This window comes from Herpailurus yagouaroundi, unplaced genomic scaffold, assembly GCF_014898765.1.
Source record: "Herpailurus yagouaroundi ecotype Mexico unplaced genomic scaffold, PumYag 166, whole genome shotgun sequence".
NCBI classification, from domain to species: domain Eukaryota; kingdom Metazoa; phylum Chordata; class Mammalia; order Carnivora; family Felidae; genus Herpailurus; species Herpailurus yagouaroundi.
This window is the reverse complement of record NW_024412407.1, coordinates 31,340,061-31,356,787: the sequence shown is the minus strand read 5'-3', so window position 1 is coordinate 31,356,787 and position 16,727 is coordinate 31,340,061. Positions and strand designations below refer to the sequence as shown.

The 16,727-nt window shown below is 35.0% G+C and overlaps 1 long non-coding RNA gene across 3 annotated transcripts in view; it reads right to left on the bottom strand.

Annotated features, from left to right (window-relative positions):
- The window catches only part of LOC121039089 (uncharacterized), a 100,059-nt gene that overhangs the window by 15,935 nt on the left and 67,397 nt on the right, over positions 1–16,727 (bottom strand). The window contains exons 3-6 of one of the 3 annotated variants that reach the window (XR_005794618.1): positions 15,711–15,823; positions 13,363–13,461; positions 11,381–11,536; positions 5,941–6,026 (exon numbers count right to left, since the gene is read on the bottom strand). This is a non-coding gene — a long non-coding RNA (uncharacterized LOC121039089). Of the gene's footprint in view, positions 1–5,926; positions 6,027–11,380; positions 11,537–13,362; positions 13,462–15,710; positions 15,824–16,727 lie in introns of those variants that run through there. The other 2 variants (XR_005794619.1, XR_005794617.1) reach the window with 2 other exon arrangements.

The window sequence follows — 16,727 nt, the reverse complement described above, 5'->3', positions numbered from 1 at the left end:
TAATCTTCTTATCAAAGATCTTGTATTGTGCTCTTTACAGTAAATCTATTTTTATACCCTTCAAAATAGTACCAAAAATATTTTAAAAATTACTTAAAAATAATTACTTTCACTCAGTAAAATCCAGGCAGTCTAGTATATGATTACACAATCTTAGGATCTCAGAGTTTGAAAGAATAGTAAAGGTCACATATTCTAACCCCATCTCTACCCTCTTTCTAGGATAATCTCACCATGTAGTTTCTGGTCTCTCCTTGGATATCTCCAGTGACAGAGAAGTCACTCTTCCAAAGCAGCCCATTCTATCTCTGCTTGATTTTGACAGTCACTAAGTTCTCTCTTATACTGAGCTGATGTCTTTCTCCATGTAACTTGTTCTCAGTGGCCCAATCTCCATCTCTTGAGGCATACAAAAGAAATCTCATCTCTCTTTTACAAAATACTTTAAATACTTGAAGATGAAAACAATCATGTCCTCAAAACTAAGAAAGAATTAAATATAGCCTTTACTTCTCTAAATCTGTATGTGAAGGAGTACTTTTTGTTTCCAAAGATTCCTCTCTTTTTAATATTATGTGACATACACTGACTTAGAATAAATGTCAATGAGAAACTTGTCTGAAATGCAGGCCATTCCTAAGGTATCAAAAATGTTAAGTGAGAGGATGAGGTGAAGCAAGTGAACTTTCTAGAGAGAGAGTAATGGGCAATTTCAGCCAGAGACTACTCTATGCTATGATGGACTGGAAAAACTATGACATTGAACATAATCTCATACAAGAATTAGCTGATGTTAACCCTAAGAAATTACAATTTGGATACATTATGTATCAGTTTCTTATGGCAGTAGCTTAAAGCCCAAATATTCTATTTCTATTTTGAAGGTGTTGGTGGCATCATGCTCATATATGGGAGGAAGAAAACATCCATTATAACTTTACCTAAATTCTTTCTTGGAGCTGTCAAAAAAACAAAAACCAAACCAAAACAAAACAAACCAAACCATGTTAAAACTTATTTCATTTCAAAGTGAAATGTCTCAACTTGAAGATACAAAATCTTACAACAACCAAGTTTTAATGAGCTCTCATCTTCGAAAAGAGGCAAGCAATGTTTATTATGCTTAGTTGAATTTAATATGCTATAAAGAAATAATAAGAGTAATTTTGGGGTAATATAGGAAATCCATATGTATACAAATAAAAAGATATCAATACTGATTGTGTCTTGCTTAAGTATATATAGAAGTATATAAAACGTACATGTTGATGTATACTTGGCTTTATTCAGTGTTTGTCAAGTGATTTTTTTTTTTTTTTTGCATTGTGATTAATTTCATTGTCTACTAGATTTTAGGTTCCTGAACCTAGTCAGAAACCGGGACGGGAACTAGGAATCCAAACTGTTGAGCAGTCTCTATTGTAGTCTAAGCTACTCAAATTCTATGGTCAGATAAAAACCATGAAAGAAGAATAAAAATAATGATAGCATTTTTTGCTTTTCAAATGAAACTCCTTACAATAGTGCTGCAGTTTTTGAAACATTTATTTGTTCTGTATTAATATACATTTCCAAGCCCTTAAACTTCTGAGAAAATGAATTAAAAGGGATATGCTCTCTTGATTGGTATGTGAGAAACCCCATGGAATGTGTAATACAAAAAGCTACATAGGCAAAATGTTTTATAAGCATGTTTAAAAGGGGAATCTATCAAGCCATTTCTATATGCTCCTGATTGCTGGCTTGTGTGCTGTGAAGAACAAAACTTCAACTCAAAATGCAAATCATACAGGAATCGTAAAAAGGCACAACCCAACCCTGCTATCACAGTAATTAAGATTTTCAAAGTAAAATTATTTTCTTCTTTTTTTCCTTCTCTCTCTCTCTTAAAAAAAGAAAAAGGCAATTTAATAGGCCTAACAATTTTGGGATGCTTTTAGTAAAGGATGTTGCAGGTAAAATTTATGCCACATTCAAAAAAAAATCCTTTTTGGTACATATTAAGTCCCTCCCTTAATTAAGCCTTCTGGGGTTTCAATGTGTTGATCTCATTTTAGACCAAGCTCAGCACAATTAGACACACTGAGGAGATGGGAGATAAGCAGTGTATACAAAAACATTTCAGACACAAATGTTTCATCCTGCAAGGCCCCAATTTTCTCTTTCCATTTAAAAAAAAAAAATCTGGGCTCAAATAAAGAAAAGAAAAATTGATTATTTTCAGCTTGTCATACATCTCATTTGGAGTGGGTCAGACCTCCCCATTCACAATTACCACTAGTTAATCTTATCAAAGAAAAATTCAATTACATTTATCAAGGTTATTCCATAGACTCAAGCTATTGCTTTAAAAAAAATGGATTTCAGTGTTAAGGATGTTAGCATTGTATATTCCCTCAACTTTAAAATAAAAATAAAAAATAAATAATTAAATCCTGCTTTTACATCCGTATTATTAATACAGACTTGTAATAAAGTAATATTTGACAGCTTTGTAAAAAGGATTATTAATACATAGATTATGGAAGTTTGGGAGGGAGGCTCATAACTGTTAATAGACTTCAATTCTCAGCCTACACTGACATTTTAAAAAATCTAGTTTCAAATTTGATAACAGATTACCAGCTAGGCTGGAAGCCAACCACCTGATTAAGGCAATTTAAATGCTTGCAAAGTGGTGAGATTAAAATCAAATAAGTGCCGATTTTTTTTCCTGCTTCACTTATCTTTCCCTGGATTCGTTCCTTAACTACCAGGTGGTGGAGGACTCTGGGTAATTTTCCTCTGCGCCAATTACCCCAGGATGGTTTTTAGGGTGAAGCAGAATAATTACTGCACTATCAATCCAAAATGGGCTGCTTAATGTGTTTAAGAGAGATTTTGAGCCTTAGCAGGGAGGCTGCCTGAAGCGTGCTCCGCTCGCGGTGCCAAAGCCCACTCGGCCTACTCGGATAGTTAACCGTTCAGTGAGAAGGCAGCACACACCCAAGGTGAAAGAAAACAAGGAAAACTCCTGGGAAGCTGTGGGAAAGTTAATGAGCTGCTTCCAACGTGTGGCAGGCTGCAGTCGCAGGTGGCTGACAAAGCTAGGCAGGTTAAGAAAATAATATTTATCATCCAGCTGCCAGGACTGTCTTTATCAAAACTCTTTCTAAAATCCATACAAGAAGAAGAAAAACGGGCTTGAAAAAAAATTTGAAGAGAAACAAAAACAAAAAGCCCAAAGCAGCTGTGATTCAAATGCTCTTTGGGTTGCTGAAGGGGTTAGAAACAAAGCGCGAGAGAGCAATTGAAACTGACAGCAATTTTTAAACATTTTCCTGCAAATAAAATGGAAAACAACAAACAACTAAATCTGATTATTTACTTAAAAATTAAAATTAAGCTGCAACTTTGAAATGACACTACTAAATTCTATTTTGTAGCAACCTCAAATTAAGTCACATCTTCCATCTGTTGAGCACTTTCTGAATTTCCTTAATTATCATTATTTGAATGTAAATTTTGAGTTTTAGCCAGTTTGTCCAAAGAGGCACAATGCTAATTTAAAAGAAAAATAAAGAAATCGTTATCTGTATGGGGGCTGCTGCTGTTTCTTCCATGTAGTTATTTCTTTAAATGATCTGCGTGTTCTCTGTTTTCAGTGTGGTGAGGGTTTTTCGTTTTTTAATTATTTAATCAAAGACTGATTTATGATTTAGCTTAACAGATGGTTCATGATAATGTGAGTCAAAGCATTTTCAGAGAAATTCCACATTTGAAATTGGTGTGTGTGTGTGTGTGTGTGTGTGTGTGTGTGTGTGTAAATGTTTCTGTTTTTCTGGATCCACATTCCTATCTGTGTCTGTATCTGGAAGTCAGAGCTTCTGAATGCCGACCCCAATAGGGCAGTATTGCATATGAAACTGATTTATCAATGCAACCATTCCTGGTTCCTTACCTTGGTAATCAGTTTCATCTGCAGGGGGAGAAAAAGATAAATGAGGATTGAGGGAAAAGCATGCTGTCCTGTGTTCTAAGTACACATGTTAAACTACGTGTTGGAAAGAATATCATGAACTTCATATTGGTAGGAAATGAACTCCTATCCGTTCTGACAGATGCTCTGGTTTACATGGAAAAGTATTTTGTAAGGCTCACACACAATCCATTTAAGATTATCACATTAAACCATATTTACTTCAGAGGTCTGTAATAATTACATATGCACTTGAAAATCCCCAGGACTTCGGCTGCTGTGTCACAGATTTATACTCAAACATTTTCATTTGATGTGCAAAGTGAGAAGTACTCTTTAGTGGCAAGACAATTATCTGATTCTACTAATAAATGACTGCACTAGTAGTCATTTTTAATTGAACAATTATAGGATATTGCACTGTCAGTTGATTATAGAAGTCATTTCATAAATGTCAAAAATCTCTTTAAATGAATTATGAAGCTCCAAAATAACTCCGGCAATCAGCCAGCAATAACACAATAATCTGTTTACCCTGTTGTCAGCTGAACTCTTAGCATTTTGTTGAGGGGGAGATGCTGAGAGGAAAAGCAGAGCATAGTGTATAGGGAACCCTTTCTTAAGGATTAAGCTTAACCGGAACTCAAGCAACCACCTAGGCTTTGATTAATATAGATTATGAGTGTTCTTAAGAGCTTGTCTATATATAAAATGTATTACAAAATTAAGTCATTCTGCAAATGCAGACATTACAAATGTATGTGTTCCATTGAAATGTATATGTGTGGTCCATTCATGTGTGTTCCTTTGGAAAATATTCAAGATAAGTTGATCCTTGGGCACTTTGTTAGAAATGCTGGGGCTGGCCCAATGCTTACCAGAACCCTGCCCCTCACATTCTTTAACCTTGGTTCCTTCACCCCATGACTCCTTTCTGCCAATTATACTTGAGTTGAATCTTCTGAATGCCGCTCTGATATCCATCATCTTTTATTTTAGAGGTATATCCAGAAGAAGTGTTATTCTTAATATCACGTAACAGAATGCTGCCCTGCTATTTTCAGTTTCTTGTACTTTGTTATTGGCATGGAATGTGTGTGGACTCCTCTCTGAATATAACAATGTCACATTTTCAGCTGGCAAGGATGAAGCCAGAGGAAACTAATTTTCACTTAAAAAAAAGGGTACTGACAACACAAGTTTCTAATATTTAATGTGCAACGTTATTACTAAATACTTCTATAATACATGGTATGTATTTACTTAAAAAGTATACTCTAACTTTATAAAGATTAGTTATTTAATATATAACTTTGACTTGCCATCCTTTCACATTTATTGCTTTCTACTTAACAGCACTCTGTAATATATTTGCTGTGCCTTTATTTTTCTATGGAATGTCAACAATGTGACTTACAAGCAAAAATGTCAGTGTTTTCAGATAAAGATATCTTTATAAAGTTGTTTGTGGAATACAGTTTTCAAAAATAAGAAATAAAACCTTTATTTGTTATTCCATAAGTTTGGGATTATTTATTTCAAGCTCTTTTTAACTGAATCCATTTGCAAATTTTACCTTAGAGCCATCTGAATAATCATAATTTTACTGCCCCTCACTTAAAACATGTGGAGGACACAGAATAATGTCTCCTTTGTTCTTTTCAGATTGGACATTCATCAGTGAATGAAAACACAGCAGACAAATTTCTTGGTTCCTAAAATATTCTCTTGGGTAGTCTTCCCTACTTTCCTTAGCAGTTCTCAAGATTATGCAATATACATTTCCAAATTCCTAATAAAGATCAAAATTATTTTCCCAAAAAGTAAATTGTAAGACACTGGGAAAACTCTAAGAACAAAGGAAGGAAAATTACTCACAAGCTTAGGTAAGTGATCTATGGAATGTGTGTATGGATACGATTGGATGACCCTTATTTCTAAAAAGACTAGACCAACTACTTATGGTCCTATAGTTCTCTTACCATGTTTATCACTGGCAGTGTAAGCAGAGAAAACTCAAAGGAGCAAAGAAAAGCCTCTGTAAATCACACATGGTGTCTTGAGAGAACTAAAAGAAAAAGAAAAAGACAAAAACATGTGTGGGTGTGTGGCACTTAGGACAGATTCAAAAATAGCTGAATGGCTTTGCTGGTGGCATGGGTCATAACTTTAGATGACATGTTACTCACCTAACCTGCCCCTACATTTTCATCCAATTTTGTATCAACCACTGCCTTAGAAAAATCTTTTTAAGTTGGTTGCTTAAATAGTTCTTGCAAGATTTACACAAAATTAGATAAAACCATTACAGCTAAACTTGTATTTACTGACAGTAAAAGATGGATACTCTGTTAACTGTTGCTATACCACATTGTTTTCTCTATTTTTAAAGAATTGAAATATACTAATACAGGATTCTACTGAATTTGACAGCATTATTGTTAGATACACTATTATTTTATGTGTCACTAAGGAAAAAAATGCTGTTAATCATGCCAATTGTAACACACATCTTGATATAAATCTTAGAATCTGAAAAAAAGTGTACATTTTAGCTTTTCTAAAAGAAGGAAGCATTATCATAACATACTGTTAATAATTTGAAAGGAATTTCAGTGCTTTAGAATGCAGTAAAACCACCATTATCACCAAAAAATATTATTGGAAAATAGAGTAAAAAATACACTATGTTTTATATATTGTTTATAAGTAATACTTTAGCAGTAAAAAACTGGATGTTATTGTAAGTTATGTTTCTAGTCTTAAATTACAAATCTGATTTTCTTTTATTGCTGTTGGACAACTGAACACATACACACACATATATACATACATATACATACTTACATACATACATGTATACAGGTCAAACATATGTATATACACAAATCTATACACTTTGTCACGTATTTTTATAAATATTAATGCAATAAATCAGGAGTCAGATTTTAATAAATCTCTACTGATAAATAAATTTTAGAAGTAGGAACAGAAAGTAATTTGCATACAAAGCAATGAGGAGGCAAAATGAAAAAAAAATGTAATATGTAATACTCATCTGATATCTCCTTTACAAGATTACTTTTCTTTAGTATTTCCCTCCTTTCACCCCCAATGTAGTAACCTCAAATAAATGTCAAATGTATGCTTATTTTTATCAATATTATATTTTTAGTCATGCCAATGGAAGAAAGCCTTTTAAGGCCTGGAGGGTAGTTAATTGTTGTTGTTGTTTAAAAATTTTTTTCAACGTTTATTTATTTCTGGGACAGAGAGAGACAGGGCATGAACGGGGGAGGGGCAGAGAGAGAGAGGGAGACACAGAATCGGAAACAGGCTCCAGGCTCTGAGCCATCAGCCCAGAGCCTGACGCGGGGATCGAACCCACGGACCGCGAGATCGTGACCTGGCTGAAGTCGGACGCTTAACCGACTGTGCCATCCAGGCGCCCCTGTTGTTTGTTGTTCTTAATGCAGTCACATAAAGTGTTGCCTTACAATTTGAGCATTAAAATATCTGTTGGGGTTTCAGGAAACACAGGCTGATGCAATCAAATAGTTACTATATAAACCTTTCCCTAATCTTTAAGGGTTGAAGAAAATGCATATATAGAAAAAGTTATTAAGAAAAAATAGCTAGGATGGATGGGATTTTAAAGCATTTGTAAGAAGCTAAAATGCAATGAATTGTGTATTATAGGCAATATTTGGAGATCCTTCTGTATTATTTAAAGCTACCAAAGAACATTTCCTTTGTAAAAGTCCATCTTTTAAAATTTTTGTCATAAAACTGAAAGAATAATCTAGAGCACTGAACTGGTTAGTTTTCAATTTTTGAATGTGTAATTGAAACTCAAGTGTATCAATCATAAGCTATCATTCTAAGGCTTTTTTAAAGGGAGCAATAATTAAAACAAAAACAAAACACAACAACACATGATATGTTTAGAGAACCAGTCCAACTGGGAAATAAGTAGTTGTTTCCCTTCTTTGCTTTCTATTTTCACTTTTCCCTGACTTCCTATTTTTCTGCCCCTTTTCCCTTTCCCTTGACCACACCTAGCCTCTCTGGTGTGCTTCCATACTCATTCATAGTCTACTAGTGCCTCATGTTTCTGACTTCTTTCTTTATATGTCATGCTCTGTGTCCTAGATCCTGTGTTTTTAAAGCTTTCTCTAAGTAACTAAAGTCTATCAGTAAAATAATTCAAGATAACATATTGGTGTGACTCAACATTTGATATTTACACTTACAACAGCTTAGCATTTTGACACAGGATCTGTTAGGAGTATATGCTTTATCTCAAAAAATAAATACTTAAGTTATCTTTTCAGAAACAGGGACAATCTAGTGGTTGTATAAGTTTGTCTTCAAATTTGTTGTCTAATATTTCTCAGGTTGACAGACGACCATGGGGGAAGGGAAGGGGAAAAAAATAATTTCATACAGAGAGGGAGGCAAACCATAAGAGACAAACTGAGACCAATACAGAGAACAAACTGAGGGTTGATGGGGAAGGGGAGAGGGAAAAATGGGTGATGGACATTGAGGAGGGCACTGGTTGGGATGAGCACGGGTGTTGCATGTAAGCAAAGAACCACAGGAATCATCTACCTCCAAAACCAAGAACACACCGTATACACTCTGTTAGCCAACTTGACAATAAATTATATTTTAACAATTTTTTTAATAAAAATAAAAAACTTAATAAAATATTAAACTATTAAAAAATGTTTCTCAGGCTGTAGGTGTGTTTCCTTATTCTTCACTCTAGTATTTTTAATTGTTTCCTGGACATTTTTATAGGTCATCTTGATTGTCTTGTAGGCATTTCAGGTTTAACATAGAACAAAACAAGCTCATTCTCTTGCCCACTGAAATCTTTTCTTCCTTTTGTGGAAGGTGAATTTCTTGGATGACAGGTTAATAGCACCATTCCCTGCTCTGTCAGCTTTGCTAGACCTGACTGATTTGCCCTCTACCCATCTAACACTTCTTCAGCTCCTACCCATTTTCAGCTTAGTTGACCACAAGTCCTATAGATTCATCTCAGAATTATTTCTTGAATCTGACTCCTTCTATCTGCTCCTACTGACACTGACTTAATTTAAACAAGTAATCCCTCTTAATAGATTACTGCAATGGACTCCTAAATTTTGTCAGTAACAAGGATTTTTCCTTACTGGGTTACATGCTTACCATCTAACCTGTTATTACAAATTTTTTTTTATAAATGCCAATCATGTTTCTCTTTTGTTTGAAAATTAGACTTTTTATTATTTTTATATTGAAGTTTAATTACCTACACAGGGAATTAAAAAAAACAACAACAACTTTGATATCTGGGCTTATGTCCTTTTCAGTCTACATATTTACACATATCCCATTTAACCCTTGTTCCAACCTTACAGAATGCTTGCCATTTCCCGAAAATATGTTGCTCTTCCTTTAATTTTAGGCTTCTTAGGCTACTTTCTTGCCTAAAATGTATCACACTCACTGACAAATGCTTTCTCATCTTTTAAAATTTATTTCAGATGTCACTTCTTCTGCAAAGGTTTTCTTTACTCTCCAAGGCAGTTGATATCCTAATTTAGGCATTAATCTTATTGTATTTGCTGTGGGATTTTGTCCCACCACAGCAAAGTTCCATTCCCCAGTACAGACACTGGGCTTTCCCACAAATAGAAGATAAGTATGTATTAATAATAAGATAAGTATTAATCAGAGCTCAGTGATCAGTGTAATGTGAGGTGAAAGAAAGTGCAGTCTAGAATGTCTTCTAGATTTCTCAATAAGAGAAAAAGTAAAGAGGAAGAGATATAAACATCTGGATTAGGTAATTTCAGTACATCAAAGTGTATATTTCCTTCACATAATTAGATAGACTAAAAATTTCATTAAGGACTAGATCACATACTGGCTGTTTGCTTGTTTAAGTTTGTAAAGGGACAAACAGTATTTTCAGTTTTGAGGGCCATATGTTCTTGATTGCAACTGTTCAAATCTGCCTTTGTGGCAGGACAGCAGCTATAGGAAATGGCTTTTGTAAAATACTTACAAAAACAGTGGCAAGCCAAATGTAGCCTATAGGATATAGTTTGCTGACCCCTAGTTTATAACTGAGGTCCTCAGTGTGTAAGGGAAGTGCCATCCAAGCGGATGAGATTACTCAGGGAAAGGATGTAGAGGGAGAAGACCAGTGTGTCTCTGTATCAGGAAGCATAGAATCCATGGAGAAACCAGAAAGTAAATGGTCAGAAGATGCCAGAAATGTTGGAAAACAAGAAAAAGAACTGTTAAGGAAATAAGGTAATGGAGTTTTCAAGATTAACTGTGTTGAATGTGGTAGAAAACTTTAATAAATATGACCAAAAAGAAAAACAGATCATTGACTTCATTTTGCAATGAAGCAATCATGTGACCTCAGAATAAGAAGTTTCAATGGGGGGAGGGGGGGCAGATGTCGCAGTGCAGTAGGAGGTGTAAATGAAAATATAAAAGGAAATCCAACGACTATTCATTACTCTTTCAAGAAGCTGGGTTTTTTTTGTTAAATGTTTAGTCATTTTTGAGAGAGAGACAGAGCACGAGCAGGGGAGGGTCAGACAGGGAGACACAGAATCTGAAGCAGGCTCCAGGTTCTGAGCTGTCAGCACACAGCCCGACACAGGGCTCGAACCCATAAGCCGTGAGATCATGACCTGAGCTAAAGTCAGACGCTTAACCAACTGAGCCACCCGGGTGCCCCAAGAAGCTTGGTTTAAGTAAAAGACTGGTTCAGAGTACGGTATTTTTGTTTGTCCTAGTTTTACATTGTCCTTTGACCACCTGTATAGATTTTGGCAGGGGATGAGGTATCTATTAATAATTATACATTGTTGCTGCTGGCAAAGTCTTTAAAATCTATAATTAACATCTGTGTTACTTCACATGCTAGCAAATTGAATGTTTTAGAATTGTAAGGGCCTAGATTAAGAATTCTTTATTAAAGCTTGTTCACTGCTCATCTTTACTTCTCCTTCCTGGTTGCCCTGAGTCTGTCAGCCTTTCTTCAAGCACACCTGATAGCTTTAAAAAAAACTTTTATCCTTTGTATTCTTCCAGAATTGATGTGACTCCGTCCTTCCATGACATCCTCTGCATGATCTGCTTCTGTTCTCCCTGTATTTTCTTGAGTTATGTTAATGAGGATTCATATAGGTGTTAAGTCTGAGATGCCAGTCTCTTAAACTTTGGTACTTGATAAAAGGACTACGCTTATCTATGAGAGTTAGGCCATATGCTCAGAATCAATACAAATGTGACTTTCTATGGAACAATATCCTCAACAATGTACTAGAACCTTGCAAAGAAAGGTTCAAAATGTTGACATAATCTAGAAGAAAAGGATTATATATTTAACAGTCAAAATATACTTACAAAATAAGTATTCCTACTGTCCTATCATTCTTCTCTGTCCAAATATTAAGTGAAGCTTAGAGTTGTATGTTGAAGATAGCAGTATGGTACCAACATGTATTCTGTGCCCATCTCATGGAAAGATAATATATTTATTATCTTTGAATTATTCATTATCTATGAATGGAAGAAATGTAATGAACATTTATTGAGTACTTTATGACAGGCCCTATTCTAAGCTCTTAATAGGTGTTAACTTATATAATCCTCATAATAGACCTAAGAGGTAAGAGCTATTATTATCTCCATTATACAGATGAGAACACTGAGATCCGGAGAGGTATGTAAGTGGTCCCAGGCTACATGGCTAAAGGGCAGTGTTGCGAGTATTTCAATCCAAAAAGATGGCTCTAGAACCTTACTGCCTGACAACTACAATAATGAGTGTTAACACGTGAATAATGGGGATCCAATATTCACTGGAATAGTAATAATTCAATTGAAAGAAAGAATCCAAAGTGACTTTTAAATTCTTTTTATAATGATATAATGTTCCCTATCGGAATAAAGGTCCAAGCTTTATTTTATTTTATTTTTTCTCTTCGATTTCCCCCCTGAGTCTCTAAGACACTATCCCTAAAAGCCTAGTCAGTATCTCTTCCTATGTTGTTAAAGTAGCAAGAGGCTTTCAAAATTTCTCAATAACACTTGAATCGGAGTTCTTGTTAGAAAGTACACATTGTAACCCTAGTGGGGATTTTCCGCCTTCTCAAATTATAGGGCAAACAGATTACATTTGAAAATTACAGAGAAAGTGTGACAAAGTGACCTCCCCACAGTCCCTGCTCCTCTAGTGTTTTCCCCATCCTACTTCAATCCTCCCTTTCACATAAATTTTGTTGTTGTTTTTAATTGCATCATCTATAGTCCAGAGAGCTGGGAGGAAGTTTAAAGACACCATGAACCAGCAGGGTTCAAGAAAAAGGGATCGAGTATCAAGATGATTCTGGTGAGGTCACCATTGAAGGTGGACAAGAGGTAGAGGCTGTTACCCCAGGGCCTGAAAAGTGCATCCGCTAGTCTTCATCTTTCTGCCTTGTTTCCAAAAGCAAATAACACACTAATGACACTTAATATCTCTCTCAAGCCTTTTCTCTTTCTCATCCACAAGTACACATACATATGTCTACTATAAAATGTTCTGTTGAGATTTCCTCCAGGTTGCAATCTTAGTGCTACAGTTGATTAATTCACTCAGAAAAAAAAAATTATAAGACCTTTGTTGAAGAGTACATCTAAGCTAAGTTATATAATGGCATTCTTGTGTAAATACCCTAAGTCATTTGGAATACTGCCTTTCTAGGACATGTTTTCTCCCTTGTCATTCAAGAAAATATCTGTTACATTAAACAAACCCCTATATATTTTTTTTATTTTAGAAAGAAATTCAATTAACAGAAAAATCAAAATGACATATAATTAGCATTAAGCAAGTAGGTAGTCAGTGATACTGAGAATTCTTGGGGTGATATCAGTCTTTAAATGTCCATTCACTTCATTTATGTCATTGATAATAGGAAAGATAATCCCCATTACCTTAACAATGATCTTAGCCATGTTTGTTATTTCCTAGTTTAGACATGCATCACCCGACTTTGTTACTCCACTGAATAAATGACACTAATGTGGGTCTAAGGTGAGGTGTGAGGTATGTAGGTGAATTGCCCAACTGGGTGTGCGATCTGCTATATGTGTTCAGTCACCTCTATGGCCTCTGTCTACATATTAAACATGAAGTACATGTTTAATATGAAGAAAGTAGGGAAAACTTGCTCATAGACAGATCCCAGTGATGTTGTCTCTATTTTTTCTTCATTAGTATGTAAATACTTTACTTTTGTAAGAGTCTTCATATACTACAGAAAAAAAAACTATATTCTGGGCATCACAGCCCTTCCCCGCAAAGAGACCTAATAAATCATGCTGCATTTGTTATACATTACTTCAAACAGAGTAATACGGGTGTGTAGACTTTATGTTCCAATATAAGCTTGAATTCTGGCTGACGATTGCAGGAAACCAGTGGACAAAAACAGAATGACCTGTTTAAAGAGGTGGGAAAGAAGAATCAAAACATTGTTTGGTGAATTAAAGATCAGTAAGAAAGATAAAAGACACCAGAATGTGGTGGTCAGTCAGATGGCTGTTATAATGAGAATAATGGAAATCAATACGAAATTTATTGTGAATAAAGAGACCAAATCACATTCTCAGTATTAATGGGTGCAAAACCAAAGCAAATGAGAACACTGAGGTATTTCTTCTTTGTACTGATGTTAAAACTGAAATGCCAGAGTGAATACTTGAATTTTAGAAGTGTATAAAATTTAAAACACCAATGAAACTAAATGCTTATATAAGTTCTAACTTAAAATGTGTGATATATTACAAAGCCTCAAGGAACAATACAAAGCTATGAGAATATGTGGTAAAGATATACTATCACTGCACTGGAAAGTTTTAGCGAATACTGAACATGCTGCTCCCTTTGCATCAGTCCCTTCCACTGAGTGACGCCTTCAGAGTGATCATGCTGATGTTGCTTAGGTCCAGCTTTAGCCATGTCCAAACCTTGTTGAACATCATTAGTGGAGCGTTCAGGTCCATTGTCTCTGGCTTTGATCTGTGGTAGTTTATATTTCACAACTATCAATCTAGGTAGAGGATGACTGTGTTCTCCATCTAATTCCTGGTGTGGTTCCTCCCTTCATCCCTCTGTGCGTCAGGGACTTTTCTCCCCAAATCAGCACTCAGGCTTTAATTGAATGTGAGAAGAGAAGCAAAATGAGGATGAGGAGGATGGTAGTAGGAGGAACTAAAGAGTAACAATGGACTGGGAGTGTATGTGGGGAGGTGTTTTGAAAATGGAGTGGCTGATGTTCAACAAAGGGGAAGGGCGTAGGGAGATGAAGCTGAAACAAGAAGGATGAATAAAGCTGTTGCCTGGTGGCTGAATGTCTAGAGTAGCATTGCACATGCATAAACATATTGGTATTTTGATATTTAAAAGTGGCAAGTTGTATCTGAATATTGAAAGCTAGAAATGCAATCATTAGCCACAATATATTGGGGCAGAAACCCAAAAATGTCAGATTATCCGAAATTTTAGATTTTAAAGATGGGTGATAATGTACTATTTGATGATCTTGAGCCTAGAGAAGATTTAATGCTTTGGGCCAGCATGCATTTGAGAATTTTTCTTTCAATCAAGGGTTAACTTCAAATAACAGTGAATCTTCCCATGTAATAATGATTTTCAAAACAATTTCTCTGTAACAAAATTTTTTTTTTGAGAGAGAGAGAGAGGGAGAGAGAGAGATTGTACAGGAACAGGAGCACATGGTTAATTGGCATTCATATTCCTGAGCAAACTTGTAAATAGTACCATTCTCACAGGAATTAAATCAGTTGCACTGTGGGTAACTTTAGAATTCAAAGGTGCCACAGTTCCTCACTCTGTGTTGATGGAACTGAACGGCATTAACCTTTTCACTTGCACTAACAAAGACAAGTGAAGACAAGATGTGCTATGACTCCTGCACATCTATGTTTTGTTTTTTGCCCAGGGCCCTCTACAATTATCCTACACTTCAGAACTAATTTCTCCACACGTTTACCTACATTGTTTTTGCACTACTCCTGAAACACCACAATCTCATTAACTCTTTTCTCTCTCTCTCTCTTTTTTTTCCAAAAGGAGGATTTATAAGGACATACAAGAAATAATTATTCAGTGATTCATTCATTGCTGAGCAAAACTTTGTAGCTTTTGCAAATATGTTGGCCCTTATCCAAAGTAAATGTTGTTTTTGTTTTGTTCTGTTTTGTTTCCCCTTCAGTCTTAGAAATAAGATAACACTCTAGTGCTTCCATCAGTAACTCTGACTATTGTTCTCCTATACTGAATTAAAAATCAGACTTCTTATTTTTAGGTGGGGGCAAGAGGGAAAGAGAAAACCAAATTAAATTTTAGAAGTTAAGTTTTCACTATAGGAATCTCCTTGCTTATTTATTTCTTCACTTCTTTTTTAAAGTACAAAATATACATATGTATACATATATACACAAAAATACATATATCTATGCATATATGTATTTTGTTTTGTTTTACAAGTATAAAGTTGGTGAACAACTATCTGTCACCAAGAATCAGCTGTTTTAGATATAGAAATATATGCCTGTCTTTTTGCAGTTCATGAATAATTTGATCATGGCAAAGGGATAGAAAGTTGTACTTTAAGGCAACTAGAATATAGGATTCTCTTGATTACAATGAGAAAGGAGTACTCACAAAACTTAACTGCAAATAGTTAACTGTGTAAGTTTAGACAGAGAAATCTTGTTTGGCTATAGTTGTAATTTCCTTAACCATAAGTCGACTTGACAGCAGCCAACAATATGCTTCTATAAAAAATAACATGGATCAGATAAGAATTAACAAAATTACTGGCGAAACTTAAGTGGGAAAAGTTGAACAATCATGTTTACTTGTCCAACTGTAGTACACACCCGAAAAGACAGTTGATATAATGAGGGAATCTAATAACTCCTTTATATGTTGTAAATTTGTAAGAACGAAGTTTTCTTACCTAGAAGAAAAGATCTAGTAGGGGACATGTAAACTGTCTTCAAATATTTGAAGAATTGTCATGTAGAAGAAAGAGCAAACAGAGTGAGGACCAATGAGTCATATGTGGGTTTAATAAATGGAAGAACTTATTAAGAATAGATAGGATTGACATAGAATGTGGTACCATGAAATAGAGCCTTAACACCAAATCTGGAAGACCATTTGTCAGAGATGCTATTGAAATAATTTTCTGCATGGAAGTTATAAAGGATGGCCTCTAGGTTCACCTCCATCTCTAAATCTTAAGAGTTTGTTTTCTGTTGACTACAGAGCACTTTCTCAGCCACGTTTTGCAGAACATTAGGTCTGGTGGATGTTAATAGGTGCTTTGTGAAAAAAATGACTCTGTGGTCAAATTAATTTGAGGAAAATTGTTTATCATACCCTCTTCTTGGAGAACAAAAATGAACATTTGCATAGCAAAAGTCCTGAGCAGTCTTGTACTAAAAATCCCTTTTAACTCAAAATAACCCACAGTCTCTGAACTTAACTGAATATAGAACAATTTTATGGTACACTTATTTGCAACCTGAAGGAATAGCATTCCTTGGACTATTAGTTTTGGAAACAGCAATTAATATACAATAAGAGCAATCCTTTCAGTTGACACAAAATACATTTTGAACACATTTACAAATATTCAATATATAAAGGAGAAAATTTACATGTAGAGGTAAG